At 50.5% G+C, this 10,869-nt stretch overlaps 1 pseudogene across 1 annotated transcript; it reads right to left on the bottom strand.

Moving 5' to 3' along the window:
* Positions 1-782: 782 nt before the first annotated feature.
* On the bottom strand, positions 783-10,187 carry LOC148443167 (E3 ubiquitin-protein ligase MID2-like; annotated as a pseudogene). Its single transcript, XR_015875730.1, has 2 exons — positions 10,008-10,187; positions 783-2,064 (listed from the first exon to the last, which is right to left on the bottom strand). The product of XR_015875730.1 is annotated as an E3 ubiquitin-protein ligase MID2-like (transcript).
* Positions 10,188-10,869: the final 682 nt, after the last annotated feature.

The following is a 10,869-nucleotide window of genomic DNA, read 5'->3' as shown; positions in this document are numbered from 1 at the left end:
GTCAGAGATGGGCAAGGTTCAATAGCTAGATTTGGGAAAGTTAGAAATAGTTTTCTGTTATCAGCCTTGTCACTTCCTTGTTCATAGAGTATTACAATATGTATCATTTTCAGGTGGATACATTAGACACTTTCAGGGCAGCACAATTAGGTTCTGTGTACAGATAACAGAACATATTGTGTGATAATATGCAGTAATAGGGGAAGCCAGGAATAGGGGAAATAAGTTTAACTGACCCTGAAACATCTTAGATGAAAATATCTAATATTAGGGTGTGAGAAATCACCCTGAGGAGCGGTGACACCCGGCTGGTTACCCTCATCTCTCTCTGTGACCTGAAGGACAATATCCTTCTTTATATACAGATATCAGGTGCAGGAACATCACTAAGAATAGCAGAGCACATAGATCACTGGCTGCATTAGATACAGTTACATGACGAGTCACGGCCTTCCTTCCATTGGCTGAATGTCCCTCCAATCAGATTCCCGTCACCAGCCTCTGATTACTAAGATAACTTTATACAACCCTCCCATACACCTATAACAGCATGAAGGGGCTCACCAAACGTGGCATTGAAGGTGTACAAGTGTCTGATGGGGTGACACAGAGAGTAGAAGGACAGCTGTCCTGCCTCATAATCCAGGTATATCCTCACTCTGTCACACGGAATATTGTCAGGTAACTCGATCGCTTTATGATCATGTACCACCGTGTACTGAGTATCATATCTCCTCAAACCCCAGGAGCGGCTATTATATCCAATGTGAGACTGATATCCTCGCCTGACTATACTGGGGTAACACATCCCCACCCTCCAGTACTTAGAACCTCTGACATCCAATTCCCAGTAATATCTCCCTGAGGAGAACTTTCTGATGCTTAATACTTGATAATACTGAAATCTCTCTCGTGATTCTGGGTGACTCTGGTTTGCATCCGGCTTGGACACAGCTTTACCGTCATCTGATATTTGTATACAATAACCAGCTGTGTTTACATCCAGTAATATGTTTGCCGGTTCTTGCACATAGACCCCTGTATTTACACCTGCTATTATGTCAGATAATGTGAGTAATGTCCCTGAGATGAGATCCACATCCAGATCTCCTCCACAATGGACCTGTGTATATGGTCTCTTTCTGTTTGGAGTTTCAGACAAGTCACCTATGTCGGGTTCCTGTAAGACAGTCACTGGATCAGACACATTACACAGCTCCTCAATGTGAAGCATCTTCCTGGACAGCTCGTCCTTCTTTATTTCCAGCTGCCGGATCAGGTCAGAGACTGAAAGTGAATCGCGCTGTTCCTGCCTGGAGATCTCACTCAGGACTCTCTTCTCCAGGTCTTCCAGCTGTCTCCTGATGTCTCTAAACAGGGCAGTGACCCTCTCTGTTGAATCAGCTGCTTTTTCCAGATCTTTTCTCCTGTGCACCTGCAGACTTTGGGCTCTGTTCTCAGTCTCCTCTCTCTTTGTGGTCAGTTTCTGCAGAATATTTCTCAGTTTCTCCTTTTTCTTCTCAGAGGCCTCATACAACATCTCCACCTGGTGTCCTCTGTGGTCTCCAGCCACAGTGCAGGACACACAGATACAGGCAGAGTCCTCGGTGCAGTAATATTTGAAGACCTCCTTATGGATGGAGCATTTTCTCTTCCCAAGGGAAGTGGTGGGATTAGATAAAACGTGATCGGCCGACTTGCTGTGTACTCTCAGGTGTTTATCACACAGATGAGCCTCACAATGCAGACAGGATTTAGTAGCAGGTACAGGTGAGTCCACACAGTAAGTGCAGAAGATCCCAGCTTCCTCCTGATCTGGCCGAGTAGACAGGAAACTCTTCACTATGTTACATAAAGTTATGTTCTTCTTCAGGGCGGGACGTTTCTTGAACTTTGCTCTGCATTCAGGACAGGTATAAACTCCCAATTCCTCCTGTGTATCCAGCACACGATTAATACAGACCCGGCAAAAGTTGTGGCCACATCTCAGGGTTACAGGATCTGTATAAATGTTTAGGCAGATGGAACAGACCAGCTCCTCTTTCAGATCAGAAGACTCCATCACTGACAACAGAAAATAAAAATTAAATTGAGTCTCTGACACTCAGAAGCCCAGTAATTCACAAGACTCTGAACCCACAATATGCTCTGCCATTTTATTAGACAGTTAATTATTTATAACCTTATACATGGCAAAGAAGAAAAAAAGACTAAGATATAGCAAGCAGCACAACAGTTACTGGTGTATATAAACACAGGAACCCTCTCTTTTTATAAATATATTGAATGTTAAAAGTACACTTATGTTTTACCTGTTAAGTCCTTTTCTATGAACGCCATAGGGGACACAGGGACTACGCTGGGGTATAGGCTGGCAGGCGAGTTTGGGCACCAGTTAAATTTCTTCAGAGAAGTGCAACCCAGGCTCCTCTTCCCCTACACCCCACACCCAGCCCAGGCTCCTCCTCCCCTACACCCCACCTCCAGCTCAGGCAGGCCAGTCAAGTTAGCAAGTCTAAGGCAGGAGCAGGAAGAAGGAAAAGTAAGACCGTCACACACAGACAAAAGCACCCGAAGAGACAGGGAAACCAGAAAACGAGGAGAAACCCCGCCAGTCAGGTGCGTCAGGGTGGGTGCCATGTCCCCTATGGAGTAAGAAGAAAAGGACTTAACAGATAAGACAAGTCTCCTTTTCTTCTTCACTAGTCCATAAGGGACACAGTGACTACGCTGGGGACGTCCCAAAGCAATCCCCCTAACGGTGGGGACGCTCCTGAGCTGCACGGAGAACCAGTCGCCCAAAAGCCACATCCGCGGAGGCGAAGGTATCAAACGCATAAAAGCATAATCGTGTGGACAGAAGACCACGTGGCCGCCTTACAAAGCTGCACCGCAGAGGCGCCACGACGAGCTGCCCAAAAAGGAACCAACCGATCTCGTGGAATGAGCAGTCACTACAGCTGGGGCCGGAAGGTCTGCCGCCACGTAAGCGTAGCAGATGGTTAGACGGAGCCACCTGGCTAAGGTCTGCTTCGTAGCCGACTAGCCACGCTTGTAGAAAACAGAGCATGAAAAGGGAATTCGACTTCCGGAAATCCCTGGTACGATCGATATAGATGCGGAGGGCCCTTACAACATCGAAAGAGGTCTCATGCGCCGAAGACTGAAAGGCCGGGACCACAATCTCCTGATTGAGGTGGAATATGGAAACCACTTTTGGAAGGTAACCTAGTCTAGTCCAAAGAACGGCACGGTCCAAGTGAAAGACCAAAAAAGGAGAGCGACACAACAGTGCGCTCAAGTCTGACACTCTCCAAGCCGAAGCAATAGCCAGGAGGAAAATAGTTTTCCACGTGAGCCAACAAAGGCCCACCGAATTCAAAGGCTCGAAGGGAGGCGCCTGAAGAGCCCGAAGCACCAGGGACAAGTCCCACAGAGTCACCGGAAGCTGTACATGGAGGACACCCTTAAAGAAAGTACGAACATCCGGCATCAAGGCAATCTGTCTCTGTCCTCCTTGACAGCAAACCGGATGAAACGCTGGTGACTGAGTCAGATAGGCACATGTAAATAAGCGACCTGGATATCCAAGGAGGCCATGAAATACCCCGGTTCCAAGGCAAAAATGATGGAGCGCAAAGACTCCATATGGAACTTGGGGACCCGCAAATACTGGTTCAGGTATCTGAGGTTGAGAATTGGGCGGAAGGAGCCATTCGGCTTCTGAACCAGGGAGAGATTGGGGTAGAAGCCAGTGCCCCTCTGATCCTGAGGAAAAGAAACTATTACCCTGGAGGCTAGTAGAGAGCAAATTGACTCCCGCATCGCTTTTGCATTCCCGGAAGTCCGGTGGTAAAAAAACAGTGCCTTAGGACGCCTCCTGAACGTCAGGGCATAGTCCTCCGAGACTACGCCACGAACCCAGGCTTCTGGCGCAGATGTCATCCAAACATCGGAGAAAAGCAGAAGCCAGCCTCCCACACTGGGGATCCCCAGGGAGAGGTCCGCCCCGTCAATCGGTAGGTTTGTCGGCTGGTTTGGCCGCCGGGCGTCTGATAGGCCATGACTGCTTGCTTGTAGGCTTGAAGGTCTTAGCGGACGAATTCTGGGACCTTGAAAAGGACGGTCCCTTGGCCTTTCCTTGTGGGTGAAAGGAGGATGCACAAGGTCTTGACGCTGCTGCCGAAGGTAGAAACGCTGTCTTGGAAGCCACCACTGTGGCCACAATTTTATCCAATTCTTGCCCAAATAGAACGTCACCGGAATAAGGAAGGGCATTCTTAGAGTCAGCACGCCAACAGTGCAGCCAGAGGGCCCTTCTGGCCGATACAGAAGCTGACACCTTGGAAGTTAATATGCAATTGTCAATAGCCGCTTCATCTAGATAGGAAGCAGCTACTTGATATGTGCCACCAGCACAGCTGGTGGTAACGGGTCCCTGACGAAAGGCCCTCCTCCAAGGCATCCGCCCAAGCGCCAATCGTCTTGGCCACCCATGCAGACGCCATGGCCAGATGTGCAATAGAACTTGTATGAGAGTAAATTCCCTTAAGGACATTTTCCGGATTCGTTTGTGTCAGATCCTTGAGGGAAGCCGTATTGGAAATAGGAAGGGTAGAACTCTTAATGAGACTAGCAACGTGTGCGTCCACAGGAAGAGGAGGAGACTCCCATTTGCCATGCTCCTTGGCAGGAAGCGGGTAAAAGGATGCCCATGCGCTAGGAGACTTGAAACCGCCTGTTAGGAGCGGTCCAAGCCTCCGGTAGGATTTCCTCAAGTTGTTCAGATTTAGGAAACTCCAGTAAGATCTTCTTCTGACGCTTGAAAACCGGAGTCCATGGTCTAGGAGCCGGTTCCTCGTCCTCAATAGAAAGGACCGATCTGACTGCCCTAACTAAGGCAACAACATCTACTAGAGGTAGAGGCTGCTCCTGAACAGATGAGGTCTCATTCTCAGAGGCATCGGACAAATCCTCCTCCTGGTCCGAGGAGAGCTCAGAATCAGAAACCTCAAGCGTCTCGAGAACAGATATCTCACGCATGGACGGCCTGCGCCCAGAAGGACGGTCCCTATCCAGCATCTGCTGAAAGGAGGCAGTGACCTGAGCTAAACCCTGCACTGATTGTGAGAAGGTGCTCATCCATGGGGGTTCCTGCACAGGCAGCTACAATTGAGGCTGCAAAATAGGGGTGTCCTGGTTGGAAGCAGTAGAAGGGACGTCTCGCTGTGTGTCTGAGTAACACCGGATACAGAGACCATCGTGGACCTGCATCCTGTGGGGAAAGACCAGCAGAACAGTGTCCACATGTACGCAGCAAAGAGGCCTCCATCTCCTTGGGCGCTTTGTTCCTGGAAGACATTGTACAGTGCTCCAAGAAAGGTCCCACACACCTAGTTATATAACAAGGGTGCGCAATAGGGAACAGTGCACTGAATGTAGGGGCCACACATTTGACAATGAGTGGGGCCACAGAGGGGGAGATAACCCCTTTCACAACCATAGCAATGAAAAATAGAGACAATAGTGTGAAATATGAGAACAAGCACACCGTCACATTAATGTGATATAATAGGCAGAATATGCTCAACAATCCAACCCCAGTCAGAGCTAGACTGTATAACCTGACCTGAAGAGAGTTATACAGGGAGACCGGAGCCAATATACAGGGAGACCGGAGCCAAACCTCTCTGGAGACTAACTGTAGCCAGCACCTGTGTAAAATGGCTGCGCAGCGTCTTGCAAAGGAGGAGAGAGGAGGAGGAATAAGACCTGTGGCGGGAAGCCTCCATGAGGGAACACACCAAGGGCCAGGGGAGGGGCTAACATGGAGAGTCTACCTCCCCCTGCTGGCAGAGATCCCACCTGGGCAATGGCCGCCTACAGTGTCCTGCTGGCGGCCACTATACTTCAGTGATGCCGTCAGGGCTGCAGACCCCCAGCTACCTAAGTGCCCTGGTGGTCTAGCGGGGATGCTGGCGACCCGGCCGCCCCACTTGTCAGCACCGCCGGTGGTCTCCACACCAGCGCTGATGTGGCTCCCTGTACCAGGGAGCCATGTCTTACCATATCGCTGCCCTCGGCTGCGGCCCTCTCTGCTGTGAGGACCCGGATGAGTTTGCCGGTGCCTCACCCACCGGTGCAGGTGGAGCAGCAGCACAGGCATCCTATAGAACGCCCGGCTCTGCCTGCTCAAAGTAGTAAATAAAAAAAAAATTTAAAAAAATTAAGAATAAGAGGCTGCTTTAGCAGCAGCCCCACTGTTATAGGTGCACGCTCCTGCGGCACCGATCTTAGACTGGCCTGCCTAGGCTGGGGGTGGGGTGTAGGGGAGGAGGAGCCTAGGCTGGGGGTGGGGTGTAGGGGAGGAGGAGCCTAGGCAGGGGGTGGGGTGTAGGGGAGGAGGAGCCTAGGCTGGGGGTGAGGTGTAGGGGAGGAGGAGCCTAGGCTGGGGGTGGGGTGTAGGGGAGGAGGAGCCCAGGCTGGGGGTGGGGTGTAGGGGAGGAGGAGCCCTAGGCTGGGGGTGGCGTGTAGGGGAGTCTGGCTTCACTTCTCTGAAGAAATTAACTGTATGGGGCCCAGACTCCGCCTGCCAGCCTATACCCCAGTGTAGTCCCTGTGCCCCCTATGGACTAGTGAAGAAGAAACCTTTTTTTTCAATCAAATTATGCGCACCAGGCGATTATATGCAGAGTAGCTATTCCGCAGATAATGCTGACGTAGGATGTCTGAGTATGTATAAGAAAGGGGAAAAAAAAGGTTGTAAAATAAAGTGCAGGAAAGATTTTACACTTACACCATAAGTAGGTTTCAAAAAAATGAGAGTGTTCCTCCAACAGGACAAAAGAGTCAAATAAATACTTGGAATCCTTAAGTGTCTCTGTTGCATAGAGTTCAAACGAGTAACAATTTCACTCCACAAGATAACTGTAGGTATTCGCCTGGTGGTTCCAAATCAATTTCCACGACCGAACCGCCTTTTCCAGTCAGTCATAATAACCATATAAAATTAAAACGATATATCTCGTAGTGTAAAAACATATTTGCAGTTTTATTCATATAATACAAAATAAAATCACACAGGTAGAAGTAGCCTCGAACCACAGTTAGCACTTTAAATGAAAGGCATATATACAAGAATGTGGGGGTAAAACAAAACCCGGATAGATTTCACCTTCCCTATGATCGCAAGTCTGCTCCGTTCAAAGGTTCCTGCTGGTAATGGGCCACTTTCCTAAAACACCAACGCGTTTCGACACAAATTGGCTTTTTAAAAGGTGTGACACACCAAAGATATATCTTTTTAATTCTATATAGTAATTATGACTGACTGGAAATGGAGGTTCGGTCGAAGAAATTGATTTGGAACCACCACACGAATACCTAGTTATCTTGTGGAGTGAAGTTGTTACTCGTTTGAACTATATGCAACAGAGAACTTATGGTGCGTACACACTACACGATATGCTCCCTGAGCGATATCGTGTAGTGTGTCCCCGGCAGGCTGTGCTCAGTGTCGTTCATGACATTGAGCACAGCCACTGAACGATATCATTAACGATATCGTTCAGCGCCGGGCTCTCTCCCCCATTCCCCAACATGCAGCAACCTGACGAGATCGTCAGGTTGGCCTGCATGTCAGCCCGATGAACGATGATGACGAACGACCCGCGTCGTCGTTATTGTTCATCGTTTTGGGGTTAAAAATGGACGATAAAGTGGACGACTGAACGATAACGATATCGTTCAGTCGTCCACTTTATCGTCTAGTGTGTACGCACCTTTAAGGATTCCAAGTATTTATTTGACTATTTTACCCTGGTGGAGGAATACTCATTTTTTAAAATCTATTTATGGTGTTTTATGATCATAAAAAAAAAAAGACTCTAAGGGGCATATTCAATTAGGTGCAAAAAGCAGTTTTCAGTTAAAAAGTTTCACCGGTGACGTCATTCCGCCATGTGAAAACTTATCCCCATATTCAATTACAAAGACTTTTCGATGGTGCAGAAAGTCCATGCATTGGAATCGGCTAAAAAGTTTTGCACATGAAAGCTGGCGGAAAAAAGTGCAGAATTAGGATTTTGGGGTGCAAACTTGCGGGAAACACCCTGCACCCTTGGGACAGTCCCCCAAAGGTAAACTGTGTCCAAAAAGTTTTTTAACAAAAAACGCAACACCCCAAAAAAGTACTTTTGGGGGCGAAAAAAAAAAGTTGGGGGACAAAGTTAAAAACTAGCGAAATAGACTCCAGGGGGGTCCCCAAGTACGCCCTAGGTGTTTTGAAGATTGCAGGTGCTTGCGGAAGGTGGATTTTTAACGTTTTTTTAAACTTTACATTAGCAACTTCAAAATATGCTAGCACCCGTTTTCATGTACCCCAAATTTCCTGGGCCTATTTATTTTGATGGAAAAATATTGTTTAATGCCAGTCTTCACCACTTATGCAAAGACGCTAATATCAAGCTTCTGTAGAATCCCACCCCTCAGATTGGCTTCATTAGGTGTACTAGAACACCCTTATATTGATCCCCTATGTTAGTGCAGCTTTTCGAGGGGTACAGACTGTTATCCTCATTTTTGACAGGACTTTTTCGCTGTTTCGAACTCGCCGGTTGCTGTTTTCGCCGCTTTCTAATTGAATACGGGGATAAGAGGGATGCGTGCGATTAATTTTCGCATGGAAAACCAGCAATGACGGCGAAAAGTCCGGCATGCGAAAAGTATTCGACTTTTTGCCGCTAATTGAATATGCCCCTAAGTGTAAAATCCTTCCTGGTGGAGGAGCGCTTTATATTACAACTTTTTTTCTGATTTAATGTGTGATTGGTGAATATCGCATTATAGAGCTGCCCCTCACTGTGTGGCTCGCAGGTGTTTTTTTTAGATTTTGTATGTATGAGAAAGGTAAGGGGAATACATGCAGAGACTAATGATCTCAATCACTCAAGAAATTACGGGTAAACGGCACGATCTCACGGTCTTGAATGTGGAAGGATTGTTAGTGCTCGCAGCAGTGCCATCAATCATGTCAGCACTCACCCTCTCTCACGCCCCCCCGCCAGCACTCAACCTCTCCCTCGTCACCCTCTCTCCTACCACCCCAAGGCTCTCACCCCCTCCGCCAGCTATCATCCTCTCTCTCCTACCCCAGGCTCTAACCCTCTCTCTCTCCTACCCCCAGGCTCTCACCCCCCTCTGCCAGCTCTCACCCTCTCTCGCCTACCCCAGGCTCTAACCTCTCTCTCCTACCTCCAGGCTCTCACCCACCTCTGCCAGCTCTCACCCTCTCTCTCCTACCCCCAGGCTCTAATCTCCCTCCGCCAGCTCTCACCCCCTCTCCCTCCTACCCCCAGGCTCTAACCTCTCTCTCCTACCTCCAGGCTCTCACCCACCTCTGCCAGCTCTCACCCTCTCTCTCCTACCCCCAGGCTCTAATCTCCCTCCGCCAGCTCTCACCCCCTCTCCCTCCTACCCCCAGGCTCTAACCCTCTCTCTCCTACCCCAAGGCTCTCACCCCCTCCACTAGCTCTCATCCTCTCTCTCCTACCCCAGGCTCTAACCCTCTCTCTCTCCTACCCCAGGCTCTAACCCTCTCTCTCTCCTACCCAGAGGCTCTCACCCCCCTCTGCCAGCTCTCATCCTCTCTCTCCTACCCCAGGCTCTAACCTCTCTCTCCTACCTCCAGGCTCTCACCCACCTCTGCCAGCTCTCACCCTCTCTCTCCTACCCCCAGGCTCTAATCTCCCTCCGCCAGCTCTCACCCCCTCTCCCTCCTACCCCCAGGCTCTAACCCTCTCTCTCCTACCCCAAGGCTCTCACCCCCTCCACTAGCTCTCATCCTCTCTCTCCTACCCCAGGCTCTAACCCTCTCTCTCTCCTACCCCAGGCTCTAACCCTCTCTCTCTCCTACCCCCAGGGTCTAACCCTCTCTCTCTCCTACCCCCAGGGTCTCACCCCCCCTCTCTCCTACCCCCAGGCTCTCACCCCCCTCCGTCAGCTCTCACCCTCTCTCTCCCCCGTAGGTCTCGGTGCTGCGGTTGTTGCTAGAGATCCAAGTTGAAGTCGGACCTCTGACGTCACCTGCTGCTGCCGCCGCCCGGCGCCTCCTGATGACGTAGAATAGACGCTGAGCAGGAGATGATTGGTCTGTTCTGCTGCGGCCGGATCCTCCCAACGGTTCCACGCGGTCACAACGTCCCAGATTTCCCGCCGCTCCCACGCTCTGCCCCTCATCCCCCCTCCTCTGCCCCCTCCTCCTCCTTACTCTGCCCCTCATACCCCCTCCTCCTCCTTACTCTGCCCCCTCATACCCCCTCCTCATACCCCCCCTCTTCCTCCTTACTCTGCCCCCTCATACCCCCCCCTCCTCCTCCTTACTCTGCCCCCTCATACCCCCCCTCTTCCTCCTCCTTACTCTGCCCCCTCATACCCCCTCCTCCTCCTTACTCTGCCCCCTCATACCCCCCCTCCTCCTTACTCTGCCCCCTCATACCCCCTCCTCATACCCCCCCTCTTCCTCCTCCTTACTCTGCCCCCTCATACCCCCTCCTCCTCCTTACTCTGCCCCCTCATACCCCCTCCTCATACCCCCCCCTCTTCCTCCTTACTCTGCCCCCTCATACCCCCCCCTCCTCCTCCTTACTCTGCCCCCTCATACCCCCCTCTCCTCCTCCTTACTCTGCCCCCTCATACCCCCTCCTCCTCCTTACTCTGCCCCTCATCCCCCCTCCTCTGCCCCCTCCTCCTCCTTACTCTCCCCCCTCATACCCCCTCCTCCTCCTTACTCTGCCCCTCATCCCCCCTCCTCTGCCCCCCTCCTCCTCCTTACTCTCCCCCCTCATACCCCCCTCTTCCTCCTCCTTACTC

This window comes from Taudactylus pleione, unplaced genomic scaffold, assembly GCF_031769625.1.
Source record: "Taudactylus pleione unplaced genomic scaffold, aTauple2 ptg001321l, whole genome shotgun sequence".
Taxonomy (NCBI): domain Eukaryota; kingdom Metazoa; phylum Chordata; class Amphibia; order Anura; family Myobatrachidae; genus Taudactylus; species Taudactylus pleione.
The sequence above is the reverse complement of the archived record's forward strand: the minus strand, read 5'-3'. Positions and strand labels throughout refer to the sequence as shown.